Below are 20,155 nucleotides of genomic sequence, written 5' to 3'. Positions count from 1 at the left end.
TGGTGCTTCTTCATGCTCCACTTATTTTCCAGTGTGGGAAGTTCCATGAATGCTTATTGCTAACGAGCTTTTCATTTAGTGGCTGACCATGGAGCTTCCCTCTCCGGCCCCTGAAGACCTGGGTGCTCTTTGACTCCTTAGCCTGTATGTTTGAGAAACGGAAATCGAACTGAGCATTTGCAAATTCATCACAGAACCTTCCCATGTTGTTAGAATTTCCTTATCATGCCAGGGTTCTCTGGCTAGTGTTTCCTAAAGTGATCATTTTATTTCTCCCTACACTAGCTCACGAAATGTAAATATGTATGTGTTAATGCTTAGACTCCACCTCTGTTGCATTTCTCATAAGAGTTATTATCATTTGGCCTTGTGCTTTTGTTCTTGTTATTTACTGTGGAGTGTTTTCAACTCATAGCCACCTCATGTGTGCAGGGTTGAACTGTTGGTTTTGGAATGGTGTGCCCTCTCAGAACACATTGGTCTGGTTTTGTTCTGATTTGCTCAATGGTTTTTTATTTGCTCAATCAATCTAATAATTTCTTATATGCAAGAGCCAGTTGTACGGCCCTGAGGTAAGCAGTATTGTCTGAGGGTCCTGGCTTTTCCAGGACAATGCGTTCCAGTTATCTGAATTGAATAGATTGTTTTCTTCGTCTCCTCTTTGTACTACACAGAAGATCCAGATCATCTCTGTAACTGATGACTGACAGAATAAAAAGCTCTGGGCATATGAACAGAAATGTAATTGCCAGGCATTTAGTTGTACACACATGGACCTGCATGCTGACCTGGTTCAACAAGTTTTCATTTGAGCAATACTGAAATTGTGAGTAATGTTGGTGACTTCAGCTCTATCCCATTGGGAGCAACATCTGCTTAAAAGTGAGTGACAAGAGGACTAAATGAGCCAATGTGGCCAAATCTTTTTGGAAATTGCCTCAGAATCGTGGTTGCTGAATAAATGCAGTGTTTTATCATGAACATGTTGTGTGAAAGAGGCCCTAGTGGTTCACTGGTTTAATCGATGCCGCTGGCCAGACCCTTTGTGGCTCCAGCATTCCAGGCCCATCAAGGGAGGCCAAGGAGGCTGCGTGGGCCCGTGAAGATTTACAGACTTGGAAACACTAGCGAGCAGTTCCACTCCCTGTTTTATGGTCAAAATGAGTTAAAATGTACTTGACCGCAGTCCATTTGGTTTTGGTTCATCATGAAGGAATGGGAAGGCTTTAAAACCCGGCACCCGATGCACTGCTGTGGATGAGATTTTGAAAGGCTTATTGGATCGACACTAGGTTACACTGTTGTAGCAGAATTGTGGAGTGACCGTGACAGCTCATGCGACTTTATGCCATAGCTAGTTGGCCATGCTGTGAAATCTTAGCATAAAGTGCAACCTTTTCTATGTTGTTGTTAGGTGGCTTCGTGTCCATTCCAGCCCCTAAAGCCCTCTATGTAACAGCGCGACACACTGCCCTGTCCTGCACCATCCTCACATGTTCCCACGTTGGAGCCATTGCGACAGCCCCTGTGTCGATCCATGTTGGCGAAGGCCTTTCTCTTCTTTGCCTCTCTCTCCCTCACCAAGCACCATGTCCTTCTCCAGGGACTGGTCTCTCCTGAAAAGATGCGGGAACAAAAGTATGACAAGTCATGGAGGCCAGTCCCACAGCTGAGAGAATGCTAGTGGTCATCATGTTCAGCTAGTCGTCCTTCCATGATCTGCAAATGTGAAAAAATCTTTAAAAATCTAAAATGTGAAAAACATCTCAAAGCCTGGTATGTAAGTCCTAGTATCCTAACAGTTTAACATTGAAATGCACTGAAGTTCAGTCAACTTATAAGAAAATTGGAACCTAAGTACATTTTCCCAATCAGCAAAAAGGACATGCTATTATGATACTGAATATATTGTGCTCTTTTGTCAGTATATCCTATGAGCTTAGTGTGTATTGATGTGCGTATCCAGTATTTTTTGAGGGGAGCAGTCCATAATAATTACATGACAGTAGCTTTGTCTCAGTGGGAAAATTTTCAAGATATCTGCATATATTCTTTTTTTTAATCATTATATTACAACTCATCACAATCCATACATCAATTGTGTAAAGCACATTTGCACATTCATTTCCATTATCAATCTCAAAGCATTTGCACTTCACTTAAGCCCCTGGCATCAGCTCCTCATTTTTGCCCCTCCCTCCCCACTACCCCCTCCCTTATGAACCCTTGATAACTTATAAATTATTATTTTGTCATATCTTATACTGTCCAAAATATCCCTTCACCCACTTTTCTGTTGTCAATCCCCCAGGGAGGAGGTTATATGTAGATCCTTGTAATCAGTTTGCTCTTTCCACCCCACCCTCCCTCCATCCTCCTGGTATCGCCACTCTCACCACTGGACCTGAATGGATCATCCACCTTGGATTCCTTGTTTCCATGTTCCTATCTGTACCAGTGTACAGAGGGTATCTATATTCTATTGTTACCTTTCACTCTTGCCCGGTTTCCCTTTTCAATAGCTTGTCCTATCTCATTGAAAATACAAAATACACAAGCGTGCAACTGCAGAGTGACTGGAAAGTAGGCGAGTAACATAGACACTCTATAGAAAATTTCATAATTCCCCAAATAATCATCTCTATCACCAGGTAACACGTCAGCTCTTGATCACGTAGAATTCTCCAAGAGGATACCATGACTCCAGGGCTTTGGGTCCCTACTTTGTTAGTTCATACCAGCAGCTCTCCAATGGCTAAGGAGGGGCGACAGGGAGAAGCACAAATTCTGCAGTGTTTCCTAGTTGTCATCTTCCTTTCACCCTGTGCTTCCTGTTCTGATAAATATTCTAATTTCAATCCTCCCTCCAATGGAAGAGAGGATATGAATTTGGAATCGAGGCTTTTATTTTTGATCATTCATCTGATTTATGTGTTCTGACTGTTCTCTATTCTGAAACAGCTAGATAGAAATAAGGCTGCAGTTGGTCACAGACAAACTGTACAGAGATAAACTCATTATGCTAGAAGCATGCAGTCCTTGGGATAACATGTAATCAGTGAGGGAGTGTGTCTAGTGCAGTGGTTCTCAACCTTCCTAATGCTGCAACCCTTTAATACAGTTCCTCATGTGTGCTCACCCCCCAACCAAAAAATTATTTTCATTACTGTAATTTTGCTACTGTTATGAACGGGAGAACCCTTTGAGAGGGTTGTTCAACCCCCAAAGGAGTTGCAACCCACAGGTTCAGAACAGCTGATCTAGTGGGTGAAGTGGGTTAGCTAAACCCTGATGGAAATCCTTAGAGCAAGACCCCTGTGTCTAATGCCCATGTGAAGTCTCTGTTTCCCCAGGACTGTCTTCTTCATCCTTTCACATAGTGGAATGCATGGTACCTTGCCAAGCCAGAATATACGGGATGTTTTAGGACACTGTGGCTGTTGAGGAGGTGGCTCTGAATTTCTCCGAGGAAGAATGGGCATTGCTGGACCTTTCTGAGAGGAAACTATAGAGACACGGGATGATGGAAACTTTTAGAAACCTGGCCTCAGTAGGTATGAATATTTTCATTAAAAACGGAAAGATGTGTGCGTGCGTGTGTATATGTATATTTGTGTATGTTTCATACTCAGTGATGCTATTGCAGTATGTGAGCTGAGTAATGGGAATACTTTGTTATATAAACAAGTGTAGTACTTTCCTCTCAGGAGCATGATGTCATGTTTCCCCATGAATATAAGGCTCTTAGTGTTATACTGATTTCTTATATCAAGTGTGACTATGAGTCTACTAAGTTTCCTTACGTGTTATAAATGTGAGTGTTGACCTTTGGTGCAGAGAGGCTATGTGTGCATTGTGCCTTGTAAGAGCTCTGTGTTTTTTCAAGGTTAACATGATAGCTTTATCTATTTATTATCTATTTATCCATTGTGTGTCAAGCACAGTTGTACATGTGTTACCTCATCATCCTCAAAACATTTGCTTTCTACTTGAGCCCTTGGTATCAGCTCCTCAATTTCCCCCCTCCCTGCTCACTGCCTCTCCATCATGAACCCTTGATAATTTATAAATTATTATTTTTTCATCCTTACACTGTCCAATGTCTCCCTTCACCCACTTTTCTGTTGTCCATCCCCCAGGGAGGGGGTTTTATGTAGATCCTTGTAATGGGTCCCCCCTTTCTGCCCCACCTTCCTTTCACCCTCATGATAGCACCACTCTCACCACTGGTCCTGAAGGCATCTTCTGTCCCAGATTCCCTATGTTTCAGGTTCCTATCTGTACCAGTGTGCATCCTCTGGTCTAGCTGGATTTGTAAGAGAATTAGGTTCATGATAGTGGAGGGGAGGAGGAGCATTTAGGAAGTAGAGGAAAGTTGTATTTTCATTGTTTCTACACTGTACCCTGACTGGCTCGTCTCTTCCCTATGATCCTTCTGTAAGGGGCTGTCCAGTTGCTGACAGATGGGCTTTGGATCCCCAATCTTCACTCCCCTTCATTCACAATATGCCCGATACTGATCCCATCGACACCTTGTAATCAATCCATAGGTTGTGTGCTTTTTCCATGTGGGCTTTCTTGCTTCTAAGCTAGATGGCCACTTGTTTACCTTCAACCCTTTAAGATCCCATATGCTATATCTTTTGGTAGCTGGGCTCCATCAGTTTTCTTCACATTTTCTTTGCACACAGTTGTCTTCAGCTATCATCTTAGGAAGGTGAGCATCGTGGAATGCCAGGTAATAGAACAAAGTGTTCTTGCATTGAGGGAGCACTTGCATGGAGGCCCAATGTCCATCTGATACCGTAATACTAAACCTATTAATATATGCACCTAGATCTATTTCCCCACCCTAATATAAATATATTTACATATGCACATGCTTGTATTTAGACTTCTGTAAATGCTCTTTGTCTCCTAGTTCTTTCCTCTATTTCCTTTTACTTTCCTCTTGTCCCACTATCATGCTCTGTCTGTAGTTCAGTAATTTCAGGGTTTCAGTAATTCTTCTCAGTTACATTGCCTTGATCAATCCCTACCAGGCATCTTACACCCTCCTTGCCACTTATTTTGTGTCAGGGGAAAGGCCAGACCCTAACACATCACAGCGGGTCGGTTGGTGCAATTGTACAGTGATAATAAATAAAGATTATAGTAAAGTCATAGGGAGCATGAGAGATAGAAGAGAGATTGAAATAATGGAGTCAGACACATTTCATAGTTGCATGTTCACCTCAGCCTCACTTGGGGGTCCACATGGGGAGAGAAATATTTATTGCTAACCAAGGCTTTTATATCATCTGGGGATGTGCAGGCCCCCTAATTACAGGTGAAGAAATCCATCACAGGAAAGTGTTGTGCTATAGGTAATATAGTAATGGGAGTGGGCTGCTGTAGGGGTTCATATGCTGTTGGAAGAGGAGGGAGTAAGGGTGTGCATGTGACAAGATGGGCGGACCCGAGATTCAGCATGGCAGCCTAACTTTGGATGTCACTGAGCAGGTTTGACCTGTTCTCTGGTTCACTGTAGAAATCATTATCAGTAAGGTGTACTGTAAACCCACCTTGCAGGGTCTAAATTGAAGCCTTTAGGGGGAAGTATCCCATTGTCCTTAACAGCAGGGATGGGCCCTATATGTGGTGGGACTAGACAGTCCTCTGACAGCTGATTGCCTTCAGGGAGGTAACTTGACAATTATTTACCATTAATTGTGAGCAGTGTCCTAAGTCTAACATATATTTGGGGGAGATGACTTGGAAAAATCTTTCTGTTTCCCACTATTTTGGATCACTTATTGATTGTTCCCTTTTCCCTGGGTTGGTTAACACCACTTTCTTTCCCCCACCTCCCCTTCTCCCATGTCATGCTCCCTGCCCCAACCATGGGTCCTGTTGCTTTCTCCTCCAGATTGTTTATCTGGCCTATATTATCTAGTTAGAAGTGCAGTTATAATATGCACACACACACACACACACACACATACACACACACAAGCACACATACACACAAAAGAGCAAAACAAAATGACAAAAGAAAACAAAACAACAGCAACAAGAAAAAAAGGGAAAAAAGAGAAAAGCCTGTAAAAAGTTAGAGGTCTCTATGTTGACCTTTAGGAGTGCTTTTCTGTGGAGTCTGATGGGGGCCACGCCCTGGCCCCCGAGTCTAATTTTGGTACTCTTGGGACTTCCTTGCTCTACTTCCCTTGCTGTTCTGTTGCACAACACCCTTAGTGTTTTGCCTGGGTGTGGTGGGGTCAGATCGGATGCAATTCCCAAACTGTCTCCAGTGTTGTCCCCTATAGGGCTATAGGTCAGTGAGGGATGTCATGACTCATAGTCGGGGCAGCCATAGTGCTTCTTTTTGCATGGGCTGCTCAGAGCAGGCATATTGTCCTCAAAGCTTGGTGGGCCAGGATGTGTGCTCCACTCTCTCTTCCTCCCCCTTCATTTTCTCCCGTGTGCTCTGATCAGACATGTCCCTTTCCCTGAGCTGTAGCTTCAGTGTTGTCCTCTGAAGTAAATTCTTCTGGGGGAAGGGGCAGCTGTCCTCTTAGTTGGGATTGGGGCTGGCCCCTCTGATATTTTTGTTATAAATAGATTTTCTTCCACCAAAATTCCACAGACCTAGAGGAGCATAGGACTGGCTCAGTGTCAGGGAATTGTTGATTATCTTTTCACACTTTCCTTGTGATGTGTTTTTCTCCAAGAGCAGCATGTCAGGTACACCTTTTCGCCCTCATATGACACTAATGTGATGGGGATCTGCCTTAGGCTGGGTTCTCTAGAAAAATAAAACTATAGACACTGACATATGCATAAGAGAGAGCTTTTCATCAAGAGAACATCCCAGCCCAGTCCAACTGAAGCCCATGGGTCCAATGCTACCTAGAGCATCCATGGCTCAGTGTGTTCAAGTCCCCAAACTTCAGTTTTTGGGTGAGCATCAATCCTATCTGTTGTCCAGCTTGGTATATGTGTGTGTATCACATACATATATGTGTGTGTATCACATACATATATGTGTGTCTATATAGTCACTCTAATATTATATGTGCACACGAATGCCTTGGTTTAGTTTATTAATTCATCAGTATATGAGGACCTTCAACACTACAGAAAACTACAGGACTCTAAATTCATGCTTTCATCACAGAATGGGTGGAAACAAATTCCCTGTTTCAGGGTTTTAATCTGAATACATTTGTACTTCCTTTTCTGTAAGATAAATGCTATAATTTTGATCATGCTGTATTTCTTTTTTTATTAAATCACTTTATTGGGTCTTGTAGAACTCTTATCATAATCCACACCTCCATCCATTGTGTCAAGCACATTAGTACATTTGTTGGCATACTCATTCTCAAAGCATTTTCTTTCTACTTGAGCCCTTGCTGTCAGCTTCTCATTTTTATTCCCCCCTCCTCATGAACCCTTGATAATTTGTAAAGTATTATTTGTTCATCTCTTACACTGCCCTATGTCTTCCTTCACCCACTTTTCTGTTGTCTATCCCCCTGGGGAGGGAGTTATACGTAGATCATTGTGATAGGTTCCCTCTTTCTCCCCCCACCTTCCCCTTCCACTTCTGATTAACAATTAATAGTTAGGGAGTTAAGTACCAAGAGTTATTTCAGCGTGTTTAAATGTAGCCTACAATGTTTTAGCATTTATTAGCTATTCATGGCATATCGTGAATATTTTATGGATGTGATAATTAAATTATGATTAAAGGAATTTTTATGTCTTTTTGGAAGCCTCTTCCTTAAAAAAAAGTGAACCTGGTAGCTCTAGTTAGAACATACAGTCAATTTTTAATATCACTGGTAAAAGTGGACATTTATGGTTGTCCTTTTTCTGACGTGGGGTGATGTTTTTTCAAGTATGACTTTTTCTTTTTAGGAATGTATATTAGCATATTAACATTTTGAACTATATTTGTTTTATGTTAGATTTGTAGAGTTATTTTTCCTTAGCATGAAAAGTCTTTGACTTTGGTTAGTAAGTTTTGTGTCTATTTAGATTATTAATTCTTTTTTACATTAATTGGTATATATTACAGTGCTCATTTTCTTATATTAAATCAACTCTAGGATAGATTCTACTTAATTATCATGTGTAATTATTTTCATGTGTTTTCTGACTCTATTCCCAATGTTTTCAAGAACTTTTTCATGTAGATCCATTATCAATATTGCTCTACAGTTTTCTTGAAGTATCATTATCTGACCTTGTTTACAGGTTATTACTGGTCTCATAGAAAATATTAATAAGGTTACTCTGACAATTATTGTTATGTTTCACCCAATAACGTGAACTTAGACAAAAAGAATAAAGCGTCTATTCATATTGCGTGAATACTCTCCTGTCTAGCTGCCAGAATCTTCAACTTTAATCTGTCTTACAGTTAGCCTTGAAGTTTCTCATGGAATTGAATTGTGATTCAGTTGATTGTAAACTTTCTGAACATCCTGAAACCCACTCGACTCTCATAGATCACTTGCTCTGGCTGGATCCTCTAGAGTGATAAATGATTTACACCCCTCTTGACGGGACAAATCGTCACTCACACCTGAGACTATGGATGGGACATCCTTGAACCCAAGCCAATAAGCCCACTACTACAGTGTGTGTTGTTTGCCATCAGTCAGCATTACCTAGAAAGCTTGGAATCCAGAATTTAGGTCAAGATGACAAAATGGTTTGATCAGTCATCTCTTTTCTGGATACATCTTGCATTTTTAAGCATCTTCCCTCACCTTGGCTCTTACCATGACCCCTTGCCATTCCATGACTGTAAGCTGCAGTCTTTCCCAAAGGCTTTAAAATCGGACATCTGTAAACACAAGAGCTTAAGAGAGTAGCAAATAAGGATTCCCCTGGCTTGTTTTCTTGTTTAGAATATCTCTATCTTGGCCAAGGTACCTCTAGGATGTGCTATGGGTGTCGCTCTGTCTCTTGTTGTCCACCTGTACAAAAACTTTCTCTAGTTACTACACTATTGTGCATAAATGGGCTACCCAACCATAGCGATTTCTTCACACAATAGATATTGTAAAGAATACCCAGGATGCAAGGGGATTGGAGTAGGTTTTACTTAATGAGAAGCTCAGCCTGAGTTGGAGTGGCAGATATGAGCGTGATTCAGCTTGATCACTTTCACCAGATATGTCAAGGGTTTTGGTCTGAGGTTCCGTTATGGGCTTTTAAAGAACATTCTTCATAAAATATTCCGTTCTTCAGTTAGATTGCTGGTGAAAAGAAGATATTTACCTTCAATGGAGCTTGAGAAATTTGAGGCCTTAAGTACTTCCACTTTGTGGATCCAAAGTTGATCATGATATTTGGGAAATTAGTAAAATTGCTCTGCAAAGATAGAGTGGACCCTTGTTTGATGCAAACCCTCAGCTTTGAGCAGGATTTTGATCCCAGGTGGTGGGGGTGGTCACTATTTAGCGCAAGAAGTACAGGCCAAGAAAGTGATATGCCTTTTTCAACATTGCCTCCTCTTCTGTTTCAGAACAAAGATTTGCCACAGAGAAATACAGTCCAGTCTAGGGAGCTAGAAATCTGGTACTAGTGTCTTGCACATTGAAGCATGACAAGGAAGGACTTCAACTTCTGACTGGGTCGTGAACCAAATCCATTCACCTGACTCCAAGCAGGGTGAGCATCCCTGGGGTTCCTGGGGTCAGCACTGGGCAGAGGAGTTTGAGGGGAAGCAGGAGGGATCTGAGCTTTCTGGGGTCTGAACCCAGGAAACACCAGTGTACAAGAACCCAGGCTGCCCCATTGGTCGGGGTCCGAGCAATTTGCGCATCTCCCGGAATGATAGAATTTGCTGATAATGTAACCATGTATAATTGTATTAGAACTTAAATTGTGAGCACTCCAATTTGCAAAAGGCGGGTGGCATAGTGGTTACAGATTGGACTGCTAACTGCAAGGTCAGCAGTTCAGAATTACAAGTCACCCCTGAGGAGAAAAACAAGGTTTCCAATCTTGGTAAGAGTTATAGTCTCCGAAATCCACAAGGGGCCATTCCACCTCCCTTTAAAGGGTCACTGTAACCAGAATCCACTCTGTGGCACTGAGTTGGGTTTAAGGTTTGCATTGCTGATGACAGTGACAACTCTGTCCATTTGCTGCCTCCCCAGTTTGATTAAGCCTCCATTGAATTCCTTTTGATAATTAGCCAAGAATGTAGATCATCTTACCCTTGCGGAAAATGCCTTACAAAATAGATTGCCTGCACTCCTCTCCATCCATCCCCCTCCAAGGGCCTGCCTAGATGTATCCTTGATGGAGCTCACCTAAGCGAGGACAGCACAGGGGCCATTGTTATGAGTCTGGCCTTGATTGCCTCAGTTTGAAGGCCCTGGACCAATCTTTTAAGTCTTTCTATCTAATAATGTGCATGTCCCAATTATGGTCCCATTCCTGCTGCTGCAGTCCCACCTGTATCTGATGTATTGCTTTGCCACCAATCATGATCTGTGACATGGCCTTTTGTTCTGTGTCCTATTTATCTAGGGTCCCGACTCTGAATCCTCAGTTGCATTTGAACTGCTAATGGCCTCCCTTATCCATATGATGTGTGTGCGTATCTTTTGTTGTCTCTTAAAGTTCAATAAATGCTCTCCTCAAATTATGTTTGACAAAGAAGTCACTTTTCCACCCTAACACACAATTTAGCATCATCAGTGCCTCAAGGTACAGTTCTCTGGGACAGCATCTTGACAGCCGTACCTGCAGGTGAGGTCAGGCCCTACAACCCCCTGGCTTCTGTCCTAAATGTACAAAAATTACAAAGTTCTCTTAGTTCTGCGGATAAATTCTCTCTCTGCACCTTAGCCTTGTACCAGACACACTTAGCTCTATGTGGGTTGGCAAATCTAGTTCCCCAGATAAGAACTCAAATGTACCCCTATTTCACCTCTAACCTCCTGCCCAAAGGCACTTAGCTCTCTTGTTCTGTGGTCTGGGAATGCCACTGCTCTGTCTCAGGCTCTTGGTTCTGCTGCCACCATGTCTCTGTTGCTGCTTCTTCCCTTCATGTCCACTCTTGTGTCACAGCTGCCTGTCTGCTGGATTGAAGAATTTCTGTGAAAGAATCTGGGATCTAAAGGCCCCTACTCCTGGTTCTTTTTTTTTTTTAAGTCATTTTATTAGGGACTCATACAACTCCTAATACAATCCATACATATATCAATTGTGTAAAGCACATTTTTACATTCGTTGCCCTCATCATTCTCAAAACATTTGCTCTCCACCCAAGCCCCTGGCTTCAGGTCCTCAATTTTTCTTCTCCCTCCTCACTCCCTCCTCCCTCATGAACCCTTGATAATTTATAAATTGTTATTTTGTCATATATTTCTGTGTCCCATTTTTCTGTTGTATGTCCCCCAGGGAGGAGGTCACATGTAGATTCTTGAAATAGGTTCCACTTTTCCAACCCAACCTCACTGTGCCCTTCAAATATCACCACTCACACCACCAGTCCTGAGGGGATTATCTGCCATGGCTTCCCTGCATTTTCAGTTCCCATCTGCACCAGTGTACATCCCCTGGTCTAGTCAGACCTGCAAATCAGGATTCAGACCATGACAGTTGGAGGGGGGGAGGAAGCACCCAGAAACTTGATCAAAGTTGTATTTTTCATCGTTGCTACATCACACCCTGACTGTTTCATCGCCTCCCCAAGACCCTTCTGTAAGGGAATGTCCAGTGGCCTACAAATGGGCTTTGGGTCTCCACTCCACACTCCCCCGCTCATTCACTATGGTAAGATTTTTTGTTCTGATGATGCCTGATACCTGATCCCTTGATACCTTGTGATTGCACAGGCTGGTATGCTTCTTCCATGTGGGCTTTGTTGCTTCTGAGCTAGATGGCCGCTTTTTTACCTTCAAGCCATTAAGATCCCAGATGCTATATCTTTTGATAGCTGAGCACCATCAACTTTCTTCACCACATTTGCTTATGCACAAATCTGTCTTCAGTGATCATATTATCGAGATGAGCGTGCAATGTAATGACTCTTCTCCATCTATCTTGATTGATAATTTGGCTTGGTAGCGTATTCTTGGGTTTGCATTGTTTTCCTTCAATTTTTTGAAAATGTTACTCCACTCTCTCTTCTTCATAGTTTCTGCTGATAGGTCTGATCATATTCTTATTTGGGAACCTTTATATATGATTGCTTGTTTTCCCCTAGCTGCTCTCATGATTTTCTCCTTTTCCTCAAAGTTGGATAATTTAACTATTATGTGCCTTGATGACTTCTTCTTGGGATCCAGTCTTGCTGGGATTCTTTCAGCTTCCTGAATGGTTGCCTTGTTTTAATTCACTAAGCTGGGGAAGCTTTCCTCCAAGAATTCTCTCACTACTGTTGCAGATGACTTCTTTGTTGTGTCTTCCTCCAGTAAGCCAATAATTCTAATGATGTACCGCTTCATAGCATCAGACTTAGTTCTTAAGTTTTCTTCAGCTTCTCTGATGATCTTATTAGATTTTTGTTCTCGTTTGTTGAAGTCTGCTTGGCTGTCCTCCAAGTCACTGATGCGGGCCTCTGATTCTTCCAGTTGCTTGTCGAGGTCCATGAGTGTGCTACTGGTTTTTGTTATCTCCTCCCTAAGCTCCTGTATTTCTCTTTGATTTATGGTTTTTACCTTTTCTATCATTTCATCATTTTTCTGTATTGTTTCCCTCATATCCCCTGACTCCAAGTAACATTCTGAAAATTTCTTTCTGTGGCAGCTCAATGTCTGCTTCCTCTATGCATGCATTATGTTCAGGACATCTTCTGGCTTTGCCTTTTGTTCCTCTCCTTTTTTTGTTGAGGTTTTTGGGGCTGATGGCTGCTTGTGTTGCATTGTTTTAGATGAGCCAGGTGCCATTTTCCAGGGAGTCGAAGAACACTGGCTCTCTCTGGGAGACTTTGAACTGCCTATAGCTTATTTCACTATGGAATTAACCTACCACTTTGTCCTCCTGTGGCTTCCCTCTCGGGGGAGTGACCCAGAAGGGTTGCCTGCTTTGGTGTTGCAGAGGTTGGGCAGAGGCTCCTGCAGTAACTTTTGTTGAGGAGTGTTGGCCGAGCTGCCTTATGCCCCACAGGCACAAAGGCTGGAAGGAGTTTCCCCAGTCAGAAGTTGAGCAGAGTATCCCCTGTTGGGGGCCAGCAGGGATTTTTCCAGCCTGCTAACTACACAGGGTGGAGCTCACCTAGCTGCGTGTGGCTCAGGTGTAAATGCCCTAAGTTAAGGGAGTGGTCTGGAGGTTAGCAGTAGAGTGTGAGAGACCAAGAAAGAGGAAAAGAGGAGAAAAAAAAGTTAAAAAGCAAGCCAAATGTGCCCATGAGGGGCGGGGGAGGGGGAATATAGTGAAGAGATGGATAGAAAGCAACAATGTAGCTGAGCCCTTATCCAGGCCAGAGGAGCTGCAAGGGTTTAATCCTTGTTCGGAGGTGGTAGCAGCAAGCTGTGGCTGTGTTGAGAAAAGGCTGCTGCACAGCCCTCCAAGACTGATAGGGTGACAGAGAGGAGATGCAAAGGTCTAGTGCCTGCCCCAAGGCAGGTGGTGGCAAACTGTGGCTGTGTTGAGACCAAGCAGCCCTACAGGCTCCAAATGGTCCTGGCTCTGGCAGAGACAGTGGCGGGGCAAAGGTCAAGCCCCAGCCGGCCTCCACTGAAGTAAACCAAAAGCCCCCAGCCCCTCAAAACCCCATGGGTCTGTGCCTACTTGTCTTTATGATGATGCTCCTCCTGCATTCCAGCAGTGTTCAGTTATCTCTAAGTAACTCTCCTAGCTTGAATTCTGTGGAGTTCCTCTGGTGTTTGTTACTCCTTCGCCATCTTGCCGGAAATCCCCCTGGTTCTTCTTTTTTGTTGGTAGTGAGATCCCAATTTCTGTCTCTGAAATAACTCAATTAGTTGTAACATGAATTCCAAAGTAACTAATCTGTAGGTTAGGTTTCAGACAGTTTATTTACATAACCACAAGGCACAACGGTACCAATGTATTGTTGGCCAAGCTGCCCGATTGTCTTATATGACAGCCCCAGTGGGTTTCCAAGACTGTAACTTTATAACGGAGTAAAAAGCCATGTCACTCATGCTTTCGAGGAGAAATTGGTGGTTTCCAATTGCTGACCTTGCAATTAGCAGCCTGACAGTAACCACTATGAGGGACAACTTTTCCTCGTTCACATTGGCAGGCGACAAACCCAGGTAAATAATTTGGAGGAAGTTAAGGGGGCATAGCTAGACTGTGTACTTGTATAGACCACCTGTCTGACTCAGTGATTCTCAACCTTCCTAATGCTGCGACCCTTTAATGCAGTTCCTCATGTTGTGGTGAAGCTCCAACCATAAAACTACTTTTGTTGCTACTTCATGACAGTAAGTTTACTACTGTTATGAATCAGGCAACCCCTGTGAAAGGGTCCTTCAACCCCCAAAAGGGTCTCAACCCATAGGTGGAGAACCACTGATCTAACTGCATTAGGTACTACAAATAATGGTATATTAAAAACATTATCTATATTGGGATTCAAAAGTGCACTCATTATTGGGGGATATATACTTCTTCATTTACATTTATATGTAATTTATATATGTATAGATATAAATTTCAATCTAATAAATGTCATATAAATGTTTATTATGGAGCCTTGTTTTTGACATGCGTTAAGTGTTGGACTTCTATCCTCAAGGTCAGAGGTACACACCCATTAGCATCCTGTCATGGCTTTAGAATCTTGGAAGCTCTGTACAGCAGTTCTCCTGTGTCCTATCTGCAGCTTATATGTCTAACTCTACTTGATGGTGAGTTTAAAAGTGTTTCTAAAGTTATTTTACAATTTATAGTTCTCCTATAAAATAATCTTTAGTTTATAATAGCTCTTTATATATCCCATGTAAAATGTTTCCAGATGCTTTAATTAACATAATCATCTTAAAGGTTCATTGATTTGTCATTCTCTTTGAGAGTCACACAGTAAGGAATTGGTAGTTTGTATGCTGTGGGGTAGGGATCCAACTCTTTGTTTATTTTTTTATATTTATATTTGATTGCCCAATCTCTATTTGTTATAAAATAATCTTTTATTCACATGTGTGAACATTATGAGTTTTAGATTTTATTGCTCATGGTATAAGCATGTTTCCCATTACTCAATAAGGGCACCGTTAACAGTATTGGGGACTTTGGGTGTTTAGAAGAAGGAAAGAACAGTAACAGCACCTGGACCTATTGGTTATGTGTTACACTGTATTCTCCCATCAGCCTGCCGATGGTGCATCACCAGCAGCTTAGAGGAAGGAGGAAGAGTGCCTTGTATTATTACTTTTGGGATTTCCTCACGAGAGATTGAAATTTGTGAGCATCATTAGAGCTGATCCAGATAAGACAGAGCATCCCAGTTGCCTGTAGTGTCCTAAGGACCAAAGAAAATGGCCAAGGCTCAGGTGCTTCTGATGTGTTTTATCCTTTTCTGTATTTTCTACTGGAATTGTAGGAGCCTGTATAATACTGATTCAGTTCATTGGAAAAGCAGAAATGTGAAATAGTAGAACTTAGAGCTAAACTTTTACTCTGATTTCAACATTTGGCTGGAGAAGATTAGGAATATATTGATCATAGGATTAACAATAAACTATTGACATTGAATATAATATAGCACTGAGGATTCTTTGGATAACATTATCTTCCAGCTCATAATTTATTATTCTATGGCCAGCATATCTTTCAAATTATATGCTATACATGGTTTTTAAGGAGAAATAAAATCACTTCTTTAGGAGAGTTCAGTAGTCCATGGGATTTTTGTTTGAGTAACTTTCTTTAAAGCTTATTTCTGAAGGTGATATGTTAAATACTCTCCCACACAGCAGCATTCTCATCAATGCATCTAAAATGGGTCTTGTTGCATTAGTGGTTTAAAAATGAGACAGCATCTCACCTCCTCTAACTAGAGATGCAGGAGAGAGAATTAACTGTCAACATCAGCTCTGATTCATATGAGGCAGAGCTTAGACAGACCTGTACCCTCCAATGGTTTTCCAGTCTGACACCAGTATCTTTGCCACACTCCTCTCCTACTCAGCTTATTCTTTTTTTTTTTTTTTTTTGCTGTGGCCATGGACTAATTACAGTCCAGAGTCACAGGTACAAGTTTTACTCAGGAACAGAGTATAATTTGGTATCAGAATTAGTAGGCTACACATTGACTTTCATATTAAAGAACCATGTAGGCACATTTGCTCTTCTTCAGGGAAGGCCTGTTTTCCCTGTCCCCTATCAGACATTTTTCCTTCTAAAGATAGGCTCATTTCTTAGTTCCATCTTTATATGGTCCTCTCAACTACTTTTGGATATCCTCTTCTTGATCTTGCCTGCCTGTCCCACTTTCTTGGCTGAAAAGCCCTTTCTGGACCTGACACCATTGGCTCTGTCACTCTGTCCCTTCTGCCCTGGTCATTGTCTCCATTAGTGCAGCTCTTGACCCATGAATAGTACAGTTCATTTTGCAGGAGCAGCAGTAGACCCATCCCTATGTGGTAGAGGTTCAAGATGGTCCATGATTTGCTCAGCAACATCTCACAAAACTCAAAAGTCATCAAGTAAATAAATCACTCTTCAAGATGTGGAAGCTGGTGAGTTCCAGATCTATATAAAGGTCAGGAATCAGTCTGTAGGTTTTTCCTCATTGATTTGTTTATAAACGCTGATGAACCAGATCATCAGGTCAGACCACAGTCCACTGCCTCACAAAGAGAAGTTGTTGAATCTCGTCAGCTAATAGGTTGCAGGGGCTGAGGAACCCAAATTGGAAGGTCAGACAGCAAGCTAATGGCTCATAGAGTGGAGGAAGCTCTCAAGTCAGGTCACACAGGCAGCTCATAGTTGCCATTCAAGGAAATGCCACATTAATTTTTTGGAAGCTGCAAATCCCTAATCCATGGGTTCATTCTGAACTGTGTGGCTGCAGGGGCTAATAAACCCAAATCAACAGCTCAGATGACAGGATAATGCCTCACTGTCTCCTCTCAAACCATGCCTGCAGGCAGTTCTCTCTCTCCCTCTTAATATGTTGGCTTCTTGGGCCAACCCAGCATCTTCCCTGCCTAGGCAAGATTAGGAAGGCTCCAGAGATCCACCCAGCAGAATTAGGCTGGGGGCGCCTTGGAGAGCATGTGGTGAAAGATGGCAAGTTCAAGAGGACCTTGCAATTAAAGTTAAGATAATTCACTCCAAAGGTGGCTGAGGAGAATTTGTCCTAAGGTTGTCAAGAGGAGCTTGTCCTAAGGTGGCCTTTAAGAGCTTAGAAAGTTGTTCTGCACTCAGTAAGGGAGATAATGTCTATGAACATTCTGATCTTGGTTCTGACTTATAGCTTCTTGTTCCTGATCCCGAGTTGTACCTTGTTCATTAATAGACCACTTTGATCTATTGAGTGTTGTGTGACCACAGCAACAGATTATCAAACCCAGAAGTGAGACAGAGTGGTGTGGAAGGATTGACTTGTTTTAGAGTTGACAAAAAGTGTTGGAGAGTTGAGGTATGTTTGACCTCCCCCATCTGCACTGTTCCCAGTACTTATTGCCACTGAAGGTACCGAGCCTCTAATAATGGTGATGCTGGTAGAAATCCTAATGCCATTTAATAACAAATAGGTCTTTATCTACCTTGTGTGATTATAAAGCTGAGCTATTTCTAGAACATTCAGATAATGTCACTGGAACTCAAAATTCTAATGTTAAGAGTGGGTGCATTATTTTCAGGCACTGGGGTCCCCAACACTCCAAAAGTGATCCTCAGGAGTGACATTGCAATTGTGAGAATATTAAAAGACAGAGAGCAGACAGCTGGACACAGGGGCTCTCTTCCCATGTCAGGCCTGAGAGAGTGAATATATTTTCCAGTGGGTATATATAATGGAGCTTACAGGTCTTTCCATAAGGCGTTCGTGTCATGCAGTTAGCATGTACATAGTTAATGGGTCATATCATAAGCGGGTAAAATTCTAAACAAGCAAGATGCTGAGTTACCATCTTGACCTAGTGTTAGTTGACTTCAAACTGGCCCTGTGCCCTCCCCAGGTGTTTGCTACATTTATGTTGGGCTGGCTCTAGAACCTGATTGCTCAGATATACAGATAACCTTCAGGCATAGTGAAGTAGCCAGGTACAGAAATGATTCCTCTACTATGGGAGCTCCTTTAAGCCTGCTCCTTAATGTGGAGCTAGCTATTGTGGGGGCACTGTATTTGACCTGGAGAATGTATTTGAAAACATTTATTTCTCAGAACACTGGAGATCTTTCTAAAATTAGGGCTAGTTTTCTCGGCTGATGGTCGTGAATGTAGAAATAAGGTAAAATATTTTTGTACCAAGTCCTCAGTTAATGACGCATTATGGAATGAACTACCACAATAGTTTTTATTATTGTTTTCCTTTTTTTACTGTAAGATATATTTTTTTAAAATCTTCAAATGGAAAATACTTCATTAAGTAGACCCCTCTTACTACAGGAACCACTGACATTCAACGATGTGGCTGTAAAGTTCACCCGGAAGGAATTGTAGCTCCTGAACTCTGCTCAGAAAACCCTATATCAGGATGTGATGTTGGAGAACTATCACAACCTGGTTTCCATTGGTGAGGAGAATTCTCAAGTCATTGACCTCGTCACTGGCTTTTCCTGTCTTATATGTTAAAAACTTTGCGGTGTTTGTGGTATTCTCAAAGAGGTAGATTCTCATTGCATTTTCTCATCCTAGGTTAGTGGGTTAGGTCTTCTACCCCTGAAAGAATGCTATTTACTTTGTTCCTTTGAACATTATTTTTCTAGAAATACAAAACTGCAGTCTTTACACACTTTACGTTAATTTTGGTGTGTCCAAGATTCTGTAATTTCCCTTAAACAGGTTATCTAATTGTCACCCCAGAAGCTTTCTCTCAATTGGAACAAGAGAACTGTGTTTGGTATTAGAAGCAAACTATAGTGGAATTTTCTCAGATGCATGGTCAAAACACCTTAAGGGGAATTGGCTGGGGTAGTTGATTGAACAGGGAGAAGGCCTCATATCTATGAAAGGTGTCAGAAAATGCATAAAAGTGTGTGCTACTTTGTATGTGAGAGTTCACTTGTCCAAGATGTTGAGGGAAGTACACCTGTAGCTCTTATGAGATTAGATTTCCATTTTCTTGTTTTACACTAAGTGTGTTTGCTTCCATAATTTTCTTTAACATTCTGAAATTTTCCCTTCTTTTATGTTTCCACTTTACTATGAAAATCTGTCTTGCACACTTCTCTCCAAACAGAGAACTCTGAATTAGTAACTGTCCTCTGAATACAGCACATTCCTCCCCTACTGAGTAAGAATGGATATCCATTTGCAGTATGCAGCACCATCTTGCATCTTGAGCTCCCACCATAAACGGGTCTCCTTTGTGCTTCCTTAGCTTCCCCCCTTGGAGTTTCTCTAAAGATTTGGTGTCCATATTCTCATTTGGTGTCCTGTTCCTTTAAAGTTTTCTTCATGCAGGTGATGTCAGTTCTTTCTGTTTTCTTAGAGAGATGGTCAATTTGCCTTCTCTGTTGGAATTCTTTAACAGACATATTTCCCCATATTTTACTCCTTTTGGTGAAATATATTTATGACTTCTGTTGTTTCCGGGTATCTAAAATCATCTTCCTAGCAAGAAAATTATCAGCTTAAAGTATACTTTAGCACTGTACCTTACATTTTTTTCTACCTGTAAGATTTTTTTAAGTTGTCTGTTCCTCCAATAATTTTTGTAAGTGGAAAGGGCATGTTTTTTTTAAATTAAGCAATGTCTGCTATATATTTCTTACTATGTAGTGTCCCTTCCTTAGGCCCACCCCTTCTTAACAGGTCCAATACACGAAAGATGACTGTTGCTGCTTCTAAAGAACATTTTTGCAGTATATTCCAATAGGTTTTATTGCTGTTATTCAAACAATGCATAGTACATTCAATATTGCTCTCTTTTCTTTTCTGTCTCTTGAGTAGCCTTTTGGTTTCCATGTGTAAGTTGCCTTTCATGTCATCCCACATCTCATCTGGTCTCTGTCATTAGTCTTCAGTCAGACTTTTATTCCTCATGTTTATTCTTTACATAGTCTC

General features: G+C 41.7%; 1 long non-coding RNA gene across 2 annotated transcripts in view; it reads left to right on the top strand.

Moving 5' to 3' along the window:
* LOC142436341 (uncharacterized) overlaps positions 1 to 20,155 on the top strand; it is a 65,468-nt gene that overhangs the window by 41,750 nt on the left and 3,563 nt on the right. Inside the window, exons 1-5 of one of the 2 annotated variants that reach the window (XR_012781891.1) lie at positions 1,327 to 1,776; positions 3,381 to 3,554; positions 9,521 to 9,666; positions 14,717 to 14,828; positions 18,536 to 18,662. This is a non-coding gene — a long non-coding RNA (uncharacterized LOC142436341). Of the gene's footprint in view, positions 1 to 1,326; positions 1,777 to 3,380; positions 3,555 to 9,520; positions 9,667 to 14,716; positions 14,829 to 18,535; positions 18,663 to 20,155 lie in introns of those variants that run through there. The other variant, XR_012781892.1, reaches the window with a different exon arrangement.

The sequence above is a fragment of the Tenrec ecaudatus genome, unplaced genomic scaffold, assembly GCF_050624435.1.
Source record: "Tenrec ecaudatus isolate mTenEca1 unplaced genomic scaffold, mTenEca1.hap1 Scaffold_223, whole genome shotgun sequence".
NCBI classification, from domain to species: domain Eukaryota; kingdom Metazoa; phylum Chordata; class Mammalia; order Afrosoricida; family Tenrecidae; genus Tenrec; species Tenrec ecaudatus.
This window is presented reverse-complemented; position numbering and strand designations above follow the sequence as displayed.